A 16,201-nucleotide genomic window follows, 5' to 3' on the forward strand; every position below is an offset into this window, starting at 1 on the left:
GAGGACAGAGCCCCTATCCTAGCCCAGTGGAGCAGGCTGTCATGCCCAAGACTGGCCTAGTTTTGTGCTCCCAAGTGCTCCTGAGACCAATCCTGAGTCTCCGGTGAGTAACTTCATGGCAAGTTGACTACATTGGGTTCATTTTAGCAATTTTTCTTGACTGGAATTGACATACTGTCTTAGTATGGATTTACCTTTTCTGTACACAGGAATCACTGGGAGCATCCTTCACGTGGCATCACTCTCTGAGAGCACACAACATATTTAATTACTGACATGAGATCCTGGATGACATTTCTTTAGGCTAAAGGATCCACTAAACAGCACGGGAGATATAATAGTTCATACAGCACCTTAAGACTACTAATCCTATCACATTCTGCTCGAAGGGCCCAGTGCAGGTTAGAAGCTGGAAGTCCTTTCCCTGACTGTCTGGACACCACCCAAGCCAGAGTGGACAGCACCTGTGCAGTGCCTTAGTGTGAATTCTGACCCTGATGTCCTCCTTAAGTGAGGGGGCTGCTGGAAAGGGGGTGGGAGTGAGCAGCCATGTTGTGAGCCTTTAAAAGGAAGAGATCCTGGCCCTCCCTGATGGCACAGCGGGTTAAAGCACTGCACTAAGAAGCTTAAGCCACTTCCGCATGAGTTCGATTCCTGCCTGCCCCGGAGGTGACCACATGGCGCAGCAGACCTCTCCTGACCCGCCCGCTGCTCCCCTCAGCAGTGTTCTTCATCGATCTGCCTGTTCTGCTCCCCGCTCTGTATCTGGTGAATCCTCTCACCCTCTGCATCTCTGACCTGTACCCCAGTTCTGTATGAATAATAAAAAAAATAAAAAAAATAAAAGGAAGAGATCCATATACATTGCTCTTTGTCTTTGGAGGTGCTGTGAAAGGCATTTATGCTCTACACACACACCTTGGAAGCTGCAGGCCTCTGCTGCACCCTGCTGGCTCCAATAGCTGCAACTACACCACCAATCGTAGCTGGACCTTCTCCTCTCCCTCTGCGTTGCTTGTTCTCCCTCTTCCTCTACATTGTTGGTTGGAATAAATTGTGTTTATCTGCTAAAGAGAGCATAGTCTCATTGCCCTCTATGTCCAAGAAAGCTAATGGAAAAGAAAGGATCTCTCAGAAGAAGGTACAGCCAAACAACACAAAGAAAAAGTGGACTGAAGCAAATGAAGTTTAAGATTTAGGGAGAGGAGAGAGGTCTCTAAGCCTCCTGAGAGACATCAAGAGTTCAAAGGAAAAGAGTGCATTGTCCTTCCTAGGAATGAGGCCAAGGGAATGGATGGTTGAGACTGTGGTTCTACGTTAACTTCTGTGGAACCAAGGCGACAGGAGCAGTGTACAGCTGAGCTCTACCTTTCGCATGAGAACAAGTGAAAACGTGACTGACTGAATCCCTGTCCACTGTGAACACATGCTGCTTTTGATATAATAGAGGGCTGGAGAGCTGTAGATGAGGGAATGCAACAAATATAAATTGAGGCTGAATTTTACCCCAGTTTGTCAGAATTAAAGTCAAGAGTTAAAAATAATTGATGAATAGGAAGAAACAAGCTCTTTTTGTGTACCAGAGTCTGTTGCTTACGATTCCTCCTGTGACAAACATATTCACTCATTCACTGGAAATTTCATGAGTGATTTGTGTCAGGTATTAAAGTAAGACCTGGAAACACAGAGTGAATAAGTCTCTGTTTTGGGGCTTATAAACTGATACAGAGGATCTGTGACATTTGTCTGGATACTGAGGTAAAGCCAAGTATGTATGTGGGCATGGCATCTGTCTACAAGTCTCACACCTATACTTAAAATATTTACCAATGAGAAGGCGGGTGTTATTTGATAGCATTGTCTCTAGATCTAGACATACCGATGACATTGGAACAACATTTTCTTCCAGATAGGCTGGCTACACAGCTATGGGCACAAACAATCTCTGCCTAGTTAGGGCTCCAACGAGAACATAAACAGTGCAATGTAAGGATAATATTGGGTAGAGGCAGTAAGGATATTTTATCTCCCTCAACCTCTCCCAGTTAGTTGGCTAATTGGTTTAGATTCAATTTTTATTTCTTCAGAAAAGAGCAAATAGAATTTTCCAAGTAGAAGTCAAGAAAGTTCTCAGTGTCAGTCTGACTTTCCCCACTGCCTCATTCAACTGAGACTTTGCACAGAAAATATCCCTGCATCTTTGACTTAAATTAGGCCAGAAACATTAACAGAACTGTTGCTATATGCTGCCTCTTAAAAAAGGATAAATATTATTAATGCAAGATAAAGATTTAATCTTTTTCCCTTCAAACAACAAAACAGTAAAGAAAGTAAGTTGTACAGTTAATTATACAAACTATAGCATGGTATCGTCCTACACTTAGGGTTCAATTCAAGTTTTTTCTTTTGTAAATTTCAATTCATTAGAGGGAAATCAGGCAGAAAAATTTTTTTTTTTCTTCAGAGGATTGGTAAGGGGTAAGGAGAGGGAAAAATATGTGAGTAAATATGTTGAGCCCAAAATAGACCTACCATATCTCCATATCTAAAATTAGTCACCCAGACTGCTTTTTTGATGAAGAACTCCAATAATTATTGGTATTTGGCAGCGAGAACTGCAGATTGCTTTGTTTGAAGTTAATATTTAATTTTCTTTAGATATGACTTTCACACGGAATGCCAACTTATATATTCTCAAGGATATTGTAGTGGGTCATCCCTTGGTATAAATTTGGTGGAGAGAGGGTAGCTGGAATTTTCCTTATTATTTATTAGCTTGGTGGATTTGTTAATTCCATTGTTTCATTAAAACAACAATATTAATAAGCAAGTTTTTCCATCATGGAAACCCTTTAGAGTTCAGTGAGAGGCATTCTTGGGCTAGTTTGGTTTAGTTAGTGGGTTAAGTATGAAAGTCAGCTGCAGTGAAGACATAAGAGGTATCAGGTCATGGAAATTGTTGTTGAGGGCAACAATTTTAATTGATATACTAATCTTCATAATCAGGGATTGATTTCAATCTCATCAGTATGGACTGGTTAATAAAAAATTCGTGTCTTTCATCCTGAAGTTGATTTGCTTTCTTTTTTTTGAGATTCTGATAAACTTGGTTGCTTGGGTTGCTAACAGAAATAAATGCTTTTCTAACTTCTAGTGTAATAGCTAAATCTTAGTGAATGGTGTTTCATAGCTGTTATTTTTGACTCATTATATCCTGTCCTGCTCTTACTGCAGTGGTTCCCTTCCTCCCCTCCCTCCCACCCCCCAAGCTCTCTGGGACTCCAGAAACTGTGGTGATTCTCCTGTAAGTTTTATTTTTCCACTATGCTTTTGACATTAGGGGTCAGTCTCACCAACCTTCAAAGCTATCTGGGATTTTCAAGCCATAATTTAAGACCCTGCAAGGTTCTCTGTCTTGGTCCTTGACTCCTAGCTTTCCTCAAGACATTACCAAATGTATCTGGCACACAGTAAATGCTTTATTTAAAATTTTTGATCAGTTAATGCTTTCACAAGTACAGAAATCAAGAAGTATGAAAATAATTTACCACAAAAATCTCCCTTCCCAATCCCTTGCCCCAGATTTTTCCTCATCGTCCTCTCAGCAATCTCTTACAGATAATTCTTGAAATTAGTTTTTGTTTCCCTCTAGAGCTTATAAGTGTCATATAGATCACTTGAAGGATTTCCAAATTTAATATCCCAACTTATAAGCTATACATATTCACTATCTCTACTTTACATCCCAATTACTTAAAAAAACAAAAACAAAAACAAAAACAAAAACTTAATTTTCTAGAACATGTTAGGTTCATAGTAAAATGGATCAGGAGGTACAAAAGCCCATAACCCCCCTGCCCAGCTGTCCCATAGCTCGGTCTCTTCCACTATTAAAATCTCATACCATAGTGGCATACATTTGTTACGATCAAATCTCCGTTAGCACATCATAATCACCAAAGTCTGTAGTTTGTGCTAGGTTCATGTTTTGTTTGGTAGTGAATCCCTTAACAACATGTGTGAGGGAAAAAAAGGAAGCAGGGAAGGGTAAGAAGATACGAGGTGCAATACTGTCAAGTCACTACAGTTCAGAGACACACCAGGTGCTTATCACGCAAGATTCTGAGAGGAAGCAAGATTCACTGTGTGAATGGCGGCTCTGGCGAGGAGCATGGGACCCGCTTGGCGGTTGTAGGGGCTTCTCTGGAGAGCGCTGTGGCTCCTCTAAAGGACTGCTTGTCAGGTCTCACGGCTACACCCTGCACACGTGGCCAACAGTTTCTCTTTGCCTCGTACTCTATTTTTTAAAAAATTTTATTTATTTAATTATATAGAACTGGGGTACAGGCCGGAGGTGCAGGGGCAGTGAGAGGATTCACCAGAGTCAGAGTGGGGAGCAGAACAGGCTGACTGACGAAGTACCCTGCAGAGGGTTGCAGCAGGCAGGTCAGGAGAGGTCCGCTGCGCCATCTGGGTCACCTCCGGGGCTGGGGATTGAACTCACACTGAAGCAGCTGTGGCTCGCTGTAGTTCTGTGCTTTAACCCAGTGCACCACCAGGGAGGGCCTGTCTTGTACTTTTGATAGATAAATGTCCAGCCTTCAGGATAGCCATGTCTGTGCGGCCACCTCCCTGCACCCCGCCAACTGCAGTTCTGTTAACCGAAGAAATGAGCTTCTTGAAGCTGGAGGGCAGCTTCACTCAGATCCACTGGGCCTCGGGGTTGTGCGAAATGACACAGGCATGGCTCCCGGAGCCTAGGCCCACCAGCAGGGCTCCTCCAAGCAACCAACTAGCATGCCCTGGGGCAGGGCACCTGCCAGGAGCATCTCCTGTAGTCGAGCTGGGCTTTTTTTTTGGCCCTGGAAATAGGCAGACACTTCTGCGCCCTGGTCAGTTCTGTCTGCATCTTAAATCCCTCCTGGTCGCGGAGTCCACCTGGCAAGGGAAGCGCTAGGCTCCAGGTTGCAGATAGCGGTCAGGAAGTCCTGGACGTGGCTTGACGCCCGCGGACGTTCACGGTGCGCAGGCGCGGAGCTCCACCTGCGCAGTACAGCCGTGCCTCTGCAGGGGAAGAAGAGGGGCCTTTCTGAAGAAAGGTGGAGGCGGGACGGGTCTCAGGTGAGCCTTATTCTACTTTATGGCGAGAAACCACTAACCAGCAACAGCTGAGCAAGACCAAGGTCCTAGCATTCTGTTGTCTTTCTCACTGTCCTGAGTTTGTTGTTCGTTTACCCTGGTCAAAGTCTGCCACTTTCTCTGTGGGCAGATACGAAAGGGCGATGTCAGGTACCTGTGTCCCGTGGAGCCAAGCCTGGTGGATTTTCCAGGAGTTGGCCGTGAAGGCAGGAAGAGTCTAGAATCTAAAATCTTGGTGACTGGCAGAGTGGAACCAGCTAGCCTGAAAGGGAATAAACCATAGTTGTGTAGTTTTTTTTGGATGCCGTTCCTCTTCGTTAAAAACATCTTTTTAATTTTTTCCCCAAAGTGTAACTAAATGTAAGTACGATCACTTTGAGCCAGGTCTAGTTGCAGGCCCAGGAAGAGTTGAGCTCTTCTTCGTTCCTTTAAACACAATTTTCTCGCTCACTTCTTGTCAGTCAGAAAATATGGATATTATTAGGACATAACATCCTAAAACAGTAGTCTTCACTGCCGACTACTAGCGCGTGGCTAAGTGATTGTTTATTTGCAAGGCCACTGGTAGGTGCTAGATAGGGATGTTGAAGGCATCTGCTAATAATGGGGAACCCACTGGGTGATTGAGGGGCTGCTTGTGAAAAGCAATTCTGCTTTCCTTGAGGGTTATTACCTTTCTTTTTCTTTCATCATGTCACCCCAGTCTGTTCTGAGGTCCCTCCTAGTGGTATTGTGAAGAAACACTTTTAGAGAGTGGTACATAGAGATAATCTACCCAGCTCAACAGACTAGCTGAGTGGTGGACAGCCTCTGTGGGGGGCGATATGTGGGACCCTGTTGCTTTAAAAAACTGAGCATAAAGCCTCTGCCCCTTCTTCCCCTGGGTGAAAGCATGTTAGAAACTTGAAAGGCTTTTGCCACTAATTTTTATGTCTGTTGAATCTAATAAAAAAATGGACATGTACTGCCTAGCTCTTAATTTATTTTTCATTTCCTTTTCCTATTGGCTTTTTAGTGAAAAAAGTAGTGTTTTTCGGGAGCAGTCATCCAAGTCATGCAGTTATCTGCCTTTTTCCATAATGATACATGGTAGTCCCAGAGGGAGGACCCATCCCAGAGTCCCAAATAAGTCCCCAGGTTTTTCTCTCAGACTGTTGCATTCACTTCCAGGATTGGGGTCACTGGGGAAGGTAAAGGGGAGAAGAATTGCCACCTATCTTGGTGTCTTCTTTCCTAGCCCTCTCTGCATTCGGATCACATAATCCCTTGGGTCAGGAAAGGACATTTCTTTAACCTCCACTCTACCTAAATTTGATGGTTCATCAGGTCAGCTCTTGATCTGTGTAATGCCAGTCAAACCTTTAGAGAATCCTCAGTGATAGTTGTTTTTTCTTGTCTTGTGTGTTGCAAAATCCTCTTGAATGGTATATGTTGGAAACACTTTTTGAAAGTTCCAATTTGTCGCTTTTATGAAAGACTTACATTTTTGCTAGCCAAGAAATCCAAAGAGGATTTTTACTTTTGCAACAAAAAGGGAAAAGCAAAAGTAAGGTTCAACATTTTTTTTTTTTTTTTTTGCACCTGTTCTAGAGGCAGTAGCACTAGAGCGGTCAGAGTGGCCCTGACAGTCTCCTTCCTGGAAACTTCTGTATATAGGTATGTCGGTAACATGTCATGACTACTTTTGCTTTAGGTGAGTGCAATTTTAACTTTTATGTGTTATTTCATATATTTGATTGGCTATTTTTTGGGTCTATGATTAATCAAAATATTTTCCCCTGTAAATTAATGGCCATTGCCTTCGGGAAGGTTTCATAGGAGTGCCCTATTTTGAATAGTAGGGAAATCTGTAATAACTTCTGCAGTTTTCATTCCTCTCAATTCTAATCCAATTTTCACCTCCTTCCTCCGCCCTCCTCCCCTCACCCCCCCCCCAGGATGCTTTGTGTTTACTAGAGAGAAAGTCATGTTTTCAAAAAAGGCAAGGGAGAAAATCATATTTGTGTTTTTTCAAAATACTTGCCCTGCATTATAAATCAAGTTACAGTAACAGCATCACTTCTGCCATTACTGACCCCAGAAAACACCCTAATAAAACAAAGAGCTCTTGATATACAGCAATTATGCCACCCTTGTGTGGACACAGGTGGGCTCATTCTCACCCTTCATGTCTCAGCCTAAATGCCGTCTCCTTAGGAACACCTTTCTGGGTGTGTGTTCTCCCTTGGTTAATTCCTGTCTCATTATTCTGCTTATTTTATTCATAACTTTTATCACAGTGTGTTATATCACTTATTTTTGACAAGCCCTGCTTAATTTTTATTTAAGTATTTTTCTAGATTTATTGAGCTATCCTTGACATACAGCTTTGTGTAAGTTAAAGAAAGCCACATGTTGATTTAATACACATATCTGTTGCCAAATGATTGTCATCATCGCCAACACTCCATCACAGCACACACCACTTCGTCTTTGTGGTTGCAACATTTAAAAGCTAATCTTTTAAAGCAACTTTGGAGTATAGGGAAGATCAGTTTCAGTAACTTTAATAGCCATGCTGCACATTAGAGCCTCAGAACTTACTCATCTTGGAACTGGAAATGTGTATTTGGCCAGCATCCCCCCTGTGTCCTCCTCCTCAGATCCTGCTACCACCACCCTACTCTCTGCTTCTGTGACACTTTAACTTTTTTAGATTCTACAAGTAAGTAATATACAGCATGTGTTTTTCTCTGTTTCACTTAGGACAGTGCTCTCAAACTTTATCCATACGTTGTGAAGTGTTTTCTTATGGCTGAATAATATTCCATTGTGTGTGTGTGTGTGTGTAGATTTATATAGCTAAGGCATGCAAATAACCTAGAAATCTGTGTACAAATGAATGCACTTTTTTTTTTTAAAGATTTATTTATTTGTGTATACAGAACTGGGGTACAGGCCAGAGGCTCAGGGGCGGCGAGAGGCTTCACCAGAGACAGAGTGGGGAGCAGAACAGGCAGATCGACGAAGTACACTGCTGAGGGGAGCAGCGGGCGGGTCAGGAGAGGTCTGCCACGCCATGTGGTCACCTCCGGGGTAGGCGGGAATCGAACTCATGAGGAACTGGCTTAAGCTTCTTAGTGCTGTGCTTTAACCCACTGCGCCACCAGGGAGGGCCGAATGCACTTTTTATATCTGTGTGTATACATGTCTTTTTTATCCGTGTCTTGACTACATGAATAATACTTCAGTGAGCATGGGAGTGCAATATCTCTTTATGATAGTGATTTAATTTCCTTGGGCTGTATATCACAAAGTGGGATTACTAAGTCATTTAGTAGTTTTATTTTTATCTTACATTGTTATGATTTTTTAAAAATTTAAGTTCCTTTTCCTTTTTTTCATTTTAGCCTAGAGTTTAGCATACAGCAGATATTTAAAAATCTTTACTGAGTAAGTGAAAAGGCACTAGGGCATACTTTGTGGATGCTTCCATGGTAAATTCCTATTGCGGATGGAAGACAGCCTCCCTCTCCTGTAGGGTGGTTGTAATTTTCTCTTCAGCAGTGAGGACCAGTTTCAACTCGAGTTTTCCAAGTTTCATAAAAGGAGAAGCTGGTAGTTGGAGGGGGTTTTCCTGGAGAATTCAGGTAGCTAAGGAATAAGGAATGGGGTGTTAGAGCAGATAGTTTTTCCAAGAAGAGAAACCCTTTTGTGCTTGCACACAGAAAGAAAACATTGGGCCCCTGAAAGAACACAGGGGAAGAGAAAACAGTCTTGACTCAAAAGATTCTCTCTGTATCTGTTGTGTCAGTTGCCTAATTTGAGAATTTCTTTGTGGCCCAGAGGTGTCTGGGCAAATGATCGAGGAAGTGAACCTCCTGCCAGTGCCCAGGGCGGTGACTGGAGTGGAGGACTGAACGAGTACCACATGCCAGGGACTGAACTGGCCCAGGCAGGCAGCAGCTTTTTTGACTGCATGCCACCCAGTGGTCAAAGCTAACGACGACGACACACCTGCTCTTTCCCTAGGGTATTTTGCGAGTCAAAGACTTGAGCCAACACAGCTGCTGCTTTGCAGGGCACCTCCATTCACTACTGTGGCCAGAAATCCAGAACAATCCTGTTCTCTCCCTTCTCCCTTCCCTTCTACATTTGCCAGTTGTCCGTTGATATATTCCATCTCTGCCCTGTCTGTTGACTGTGTTTAATTTTTCTTCTTCTTTGCCTAAGGCTAAGGGATCCTCATTTGCCTTCCCTAAATAAATATAAGGGCCTCTAAGAGTTTATTTCAGGTGAAATTCATTTGTTAGATTTTACCTTCCACATTTCAGTCAGTGTGGTGTCTATTAAGTCCCTCTCCAGATTAAATTCTTCAATGGAGTCTTCCACTGTTCCTTTGTTCAGAGGCTCACCTTTCTCATTAGCCTCACCTTACATGTCTTATTGGCATCTTGAACTTTAATAGTTTGAAATTGAACTCCTGATGTTCCCATCTATTCACAGCTATCTTTACATTCCCCTCAATTTAAAGACTCTATTGTTCTTTATTCCTGTTTCTGTCCTGCTTACTGTTGTACCAGCAAATTCATTTACTAGTTCATTTCATTTATAATATTCATATTATAGATTCCTTTACTTTCATTTATCTCATCTATTGTGGTTTTGGGATTTCAGTTGTCCACTTCCAGAACTTTTCCATCATCCCAAGTAGAAACTTTGCACTCATCAAAAAGTAACTCCTACCCCCACCATCCACTCTTCTACTTTCTGCCTCTATAAATTTGCATATTTTAGGGGATTCAAATTAGTGCGTTCTACCAAATTTGTTCTTTGTGCATGGTTTCTTTCGCTTCCCATAAAACTTCAAGGTTCTTTCTTGTTATAGTTTCTCCATATTGTGTGTCAGAATTTCATTCTTCTTAAAGAATGAGTGATAATTTGTCATATATTGTATGTATATATACTCACATTTTGCTTATTCATTTCTTGATGAGATTTTTGGGTTGTTAACCTTCTTTTGCTGTTGTGAACAATGCTGTTGAGAAAATTGATGTGCAAAGTGTCTGTGAGTTCCTGCTTTCAGTTATTTTGGGTATATACCTAGAAGTAGAATTGTGGATCATGCTACTATTTGTGCATAATGAGGTAATTGTTGGGTGTAGTGTCCTATATAATGTCAGTTAGGTTACATTGGTTGATTGTTCGATGTCTTCTACTTATATGCATACCCTTGGTAAAAGAACAAGGTTTAAATTTCTAATATGTAGGTTTTTCTGTCTCTTCTCTGAGTTACATCAGTTTTTGAGTTGTATCTTTTCAAACCCTGTAATTAGGTAAATATACATTTATAATTGTTATATTTCCTCCAACACATCAATACATGATTCTCCTTGTCCAACAGTACTGCTTGTTCTAAAGTCTTATCTATCCAGCATGAATCTGCATACTTCAACTATCTTTTGATTAACACTTGCATGCTACATTTGTTTTTCCTCATAATTTTGACCGTTTGTGTCTTTATATTTAACATTTCTTCTTATAGTGTGTAGTTGACTCTTTTAAAAATTCAACCTGACAATCTCTTCTTTTTGTTTAAATCCCATATATCCAAGATCATTGTCTATGTCGCTAGATTCAAGTGTACTATCTTGCTGATTATTTTACAGTTTTCCTGACTGACTTTTATCCCCTTTTTGTCCTGACTTCTTTTGGATGGCAGATTTTTTCTCATTTAATTTTATCTCCACTAAGCTTAAAGCAGATTTTTTTGTGTGTGTGATTGCTATAGGACATGTAATACATTTTTTTAACTTTCTAGTCTATTACAAATGGCACAATGCTTTATGTATAGTATAAAAATATTACAGTAATATATTTTCTTTTCTCCTTTCTCTTTATGCTGCTGATATAGATTTTACAGCTACATATGCTATATATCCACAATAATTGTTATATTTACTGTGTGACTGTATATCTAATATTTAGTATATTTACATTCTTACTGTATAAATATAGATTGAACAACTTAACTGAAATATAATCAACATGAAACAAAACACTCTTATTTCAAACACATAATTCACCAAAATTTGACATAAGTATGCACCTGTGGACCCAATTCTACAATCATGATAATGAACATAGTCATCACCCCCAACAGTTTCCTGATGTGCCTCTGTGGTCTTCTTTCCCTGATGAGATGATCATATGCTTTTGCTTTTATAGCCTATTAATATGGTGAATAGCATCTTCAATCGTCTAGTCCTCTCTTGGGGTTCTTCTCCGTAGCTTTCTTGTGCTTTGGCTGCCTCTTCTCCCGGTGAACCACTTTGATCTTCTTGGAAATCCGGCATCATTCCCCCAACTCAGGAAGACTACCAGGCTTTGCTTGTGCTTCCCCTCTGTGTGCTGTGGCCTGGAACAGAGGCTCTTGGTGTGGAGGTAGTAGTGTTTAGGCTGAAGTTGCCTGCATGTCCCATCCAGCCTCATAGCCTCTCCAGTTCTCGGTGCCTAGTGTACAAGCAGGATCTGCAACAGCAGTCAAAGCCAAAGCAGCCAGGCTGTCAGGTACAGTGGCCAAGGACATGGCATCTTAATCAATACCACAGGGTCCTGGAGTTCTTCAAGCAACTCAAGGTCCTGACTTTCTAACTCTTGCTTACCTTTTAAGCAGTACCAGAGTGAAGTTTAAGTGGCTTCCAATAGCCACTCTCACTTTCATGAGAAGAATGATAAAAGAGAGACTCCTAGTTCATAAATTGCCTCAAAATCACTCTTGCCTGGAGAGGCTATGAGGCTGGATGGGACATGCAGGCATCACAGAGGGCAGTGCAAGGTTGAAGGACAGTTACTTGGGGGAGGATGGCTGAATCCTATGTAAACAGTGAGAAGCTGGATTAAGGAAGGGAAATGGATTTACATTGAGCATAATGTTGGCTGCGGAGCTAGACGTACAAGGAATGCTTGAACCAGCCCAAGAGTGATTTTTTTTTTAAAGATTTGTTTATTTGTGCATACAGAACTGGGGTACAGGCCAGAGGTGCAGGGGTGGTGAGAGGCTTCACCAGAGACAGAGCGGGGAACAGAACAGGCAGATCGACGAAGTACACTGCTGAGGGGAGCAGTGGGCGGGTCAGGAGAGGTCTGCCACGCCTTGTGGTCACCTCCGGGGCAGGCGGGAATCAAACTCATGCGGAAGTGGCTTTAGATTCTCAGTGCTGCGCTTTAACCCGCTGCGCCACCAGGGAGGGCCACCAAGAGTGATTTTGAGGCAATTCATGAACTAGGAGTCTCTCTTTTATCATTCTTCTCATGAAAGTGAGAGTGGCTATTGGAAGCCACTTAAACTTCACTCTGGTACTGTTTAAAAGGTATGCAAGAGTTAAAAAGTCAGGACCTTGAGCTGCTTGAAGAACTCCAGGACCCTGTGGTATTGATTAAGATGCCACTCTCCATGTCCTTGGCCACTGTACCTGACAGCCTGGCTGCTTTGGCTTTGACTGCTGTTGCAGATCCTGCTTGTACACTAGGCACCGAGAACTGTATCCTCGTAGAGAGCAGGCACTTGAAGGCAGATTCTGTTGCAAAAGAGAGGAAAAAGGCTTGATAGGCAAAGCATAGTACTTGATGGTTGGTGCAGATGGGGTGTAGAGGGTGGGACAGTTAGCTCTACAGTGGAGGTGTAACAGGAAGTAACATGTGGAGCATTGGCCACAAGTGGGACCCCAGAAGGCAGTCCAAGAGGACTGCAGGCCCAGACGTGTGAAGGGCTTGCTGACAACACAGAGGAAACACAGATTTATCACTCTCCTGGGCACCATCTTCTCTATCCCAGGTGTCCTGCCTATCATTGGCTTCTTGAGTCTAGAGTTCTGGAACACAGGATCATTGGCAGTTGGTGGAGCCTAAATTATTCATGCATTCTTTGACTTAACAGCTTGTAGAAACTGAAATTTCAGTCTTTACTTTCTTATAGGGGCTCTGTGTTTGAACAGGGGATCTTACTATTTAAAGTTAAAACTAGGAAGATGAGGGGAGCCTAGGGGAGGGCAAAGGGAGCAATATGAAATGTAAGACCTTATGTTCAGGGAGAAATGATGAGGTAAGAAAGAGGTATACAAACAGATTGTTTTTTCTTGAGTAAGCATGTACTTCTTCTGGAGTCAGCACCAGATTACTTTGGGGGTTTTGCATAAAACCGTGTGCACATCGCTATCACTGCATTTCCACGTTGTCTAATAATCATTTGTGCATCTGCCCTGCACACCAGACTGAAGTCATTGTGGATAGGAACTGAGTCTTATTAATAATCTCTGTATTTGTAGCACCTAGCAGTGAGGAACGATAAAAGATTCATCCCTTTTTTACCAAGCACATGCTATTCCAGAAGTCCTTTGGATTAGAAATTTCTTCACAGCAAGCATCCTATCTTTTCTAGTCTAAGTGGGAAATAACTCAGAACAATACCTAACGGCATTTAGTGAATGTTGATGATGCTAATGATGACATCTAGTTTCCATGGTAACATGCACTTATCCTTACAGTGTTTCTTGGACTATGTGAAATTTGGAAAAAATATATACTTCTTCCCACATTGTGAGAAAATCTTTTGCATTACAATATTTCTATCCATCTTACCAGCTTTCTAAATGTGTTTATTCTAAGGAGTTGAATCAGTGATCTACATACTGTGAACTATAATGAGGTCAAATTTAGGAATGATTTTGGGCCTGAGAGGGAGAAAAGCAGAGAATAAGGGAGGTGGATTGCTAAAAATATATGGTTGGCAAACTCATATTAGCACACACTTTTTCTTTCTTTTTTTTCTCTGCATTTTCAAACCCTGGTCGCCATCAACTCAACTAACTCAAGCTATCTTTAAACCTTGAAATCACATCAATTTCTGTATAGACCATATGCAAACTATAAAGGGAATCTAAGCTATTTCTAGAATTCAGCAGGTGTTCACCAGTATAGCTGTCCTGGTTGTTAAACACCGAACTACTTGCCTCCTGATTGAAATCACTTAACTCTGACCCTCATCTCCCCAGTTCTTTTTCCCAGGAACAATCACTGTTAACATTTTAAGCATCCCTAAAGCCATTCTAGGGCTGTTTAAACAAATATGGAAATAAGTGTTCTCACTCATCTCCCAAATAATAGCACATACTGCTCTGTGCCTTGTTATTATTTTTTTTAATTTTAAAAAAATTTGGAAAATTTTTTTTCCATCTCAATTGTAATCCCTGCGGGTTTCCCATCATCAAGTCACCCATGTGCCATCACCATAATCCTGTGCATTTCCCTCCCCCCACCACGTTTTTGATCCCATTCCCCACTTCACCCCCACAAAATGTCTCTGGTATATGGTTGTTCATTATTTTTGTTATTTTCCACCTGGTCCATTATACTCCTGCTATGAGTGAAACCATTCAGTATTTTTCTTTCTCTTTCTGGCTTATCTCACTAAGCATGATCTTTTCCAGCTCCATCCAAGTTGCTGCAAAAGACATGTGTTTCTCTTTTTTGGTTGCTGAGTAATATTCTATTGTATATATGTACCACATCTTTTTTATCCAGTCATCTACTTTTGGGCATTTGGGCTGCTGCCATGTTTTTCCAATTGTAAATAAAGCAGCAATAAACATGGGGGTACAGGTATCTTTTTCAAGTGTGCCTTGTTATTTTTACTTAACAATCCTTTCTTATCAGTTCATCAAGAGCTGTCTTACTTAATGCTAGAGAAAAATCCATGGTATCAGTCAGCTTTTACTTGGTAACAAATAGTCACAAAATACTTGCACTAGACTATAAAAATAAGTATTTCCTTCCTTCCATGCATCTTACCACAAGTGTATTTCATTGAAGCATAAATAAACGAGGTTGGCCTTGCTTCAGACTTCAGGTCTGCAGGTCAGTTGAGGTAGTGTTGTTCCATTAGGGAAGGGGGAAGTAGATAACCAGGCTACCTTATTCTCCCAGCCATGACAGATACACACATTGACAAAGTTAATTATAAGCTTATTTCAAGCTTCTGCTTACATCACATCTGCAAACTGTTAGTTATTGGTTAGACCAGTTTGTGTGGCCTTGCCTGCAGTTGAGAGATGGGCTAAGTCTATCTCATCCAGCTTGAGGGTATGGCAAGGTCTGGATATTTGCTATTACAGGAACCAGTTGCTCAATCTACCATAAATATTATTTTATTTCACTAGCTCTGTTGATGGACAGTTAATTTTTCTTACCTTCTGCTTCTGTACTTTAATTTCAACCAGAGCTTCTGTTGCACTGAGATCATAGGAATTCATCCTGCCATTGTTAAGAGGTAGCCTGGTCTCAGTGTGGTGCCTGGTAGCAGGGTCCTATGCAGGTCAAAGAGAGAAATCCCTTCGCCTCTCTGTTTGCTGTTCCCTCTTGGCTACGGTGGAGGCAGGTTCCCAGGACAATGGCCTGTAAAGGACATCTGACCCTATTACTTCTATGTGACAAGAACCTTTGACAAGTCTTGGACCCTGTGATTCAAGTTCAGGGTTCAGTAACAGTCATTTCTTCCACAAATGGCCTTAAAATTACTTCGATGTGGGTTATCAAAAAATGGAATCTTTTGGGATATGATTTGCAGGGAAAGAAATAGTTGTCTCTAGATACTTGGGTTCCTTTTTTCATGATTGTAACCAAGTATGTTAGACAGTTTTACTGCTGTAGCATTGTAGCAAAAAAGGTAAAGTTGTAAGTTTTCTCTGGGCCTAGACATATATGTAGACTGGAAACATTTCGCAAGAATATTGCTACATAGCTAGCAAGAAGAATATTGCTACACAGCTATGTAGCATATGTAGCTATATAGATAGGACTGTACAGAGCTTTTATAAAAGAGAAATTAGATATAGAATTGAAAGAAATTGACTGAAGTTTTAGGCCATAATAACAAGTTTAACTTTGTATTTTCCTATGTGTATGGCTTGATTCTTAGAATTCAGGAGAATTCTTTTTTTTTTTTTTAAAGATTTATTTATTTGTACATACAGAACTGGGGTACAGGCCAGAGGCTCAGGGGCGGTGAGAGGCTTCACCAGAGATA

Source organism: Condylura cristata, unplaced genomic scaffold, assembly GCF_000260355.1.
Source record: "Condylura cristata isolate star-nosed mole 26May11 unplaced genomic scaffold, ConCri1.0 scaffold00036, whole genome shotgun sequence".
Lineage (NCBI taxonomy): Eukaryota > Metazoa > Chordata > Mammalia > Eulipotyphla > Talpidae > Condylura > Condylura cristata.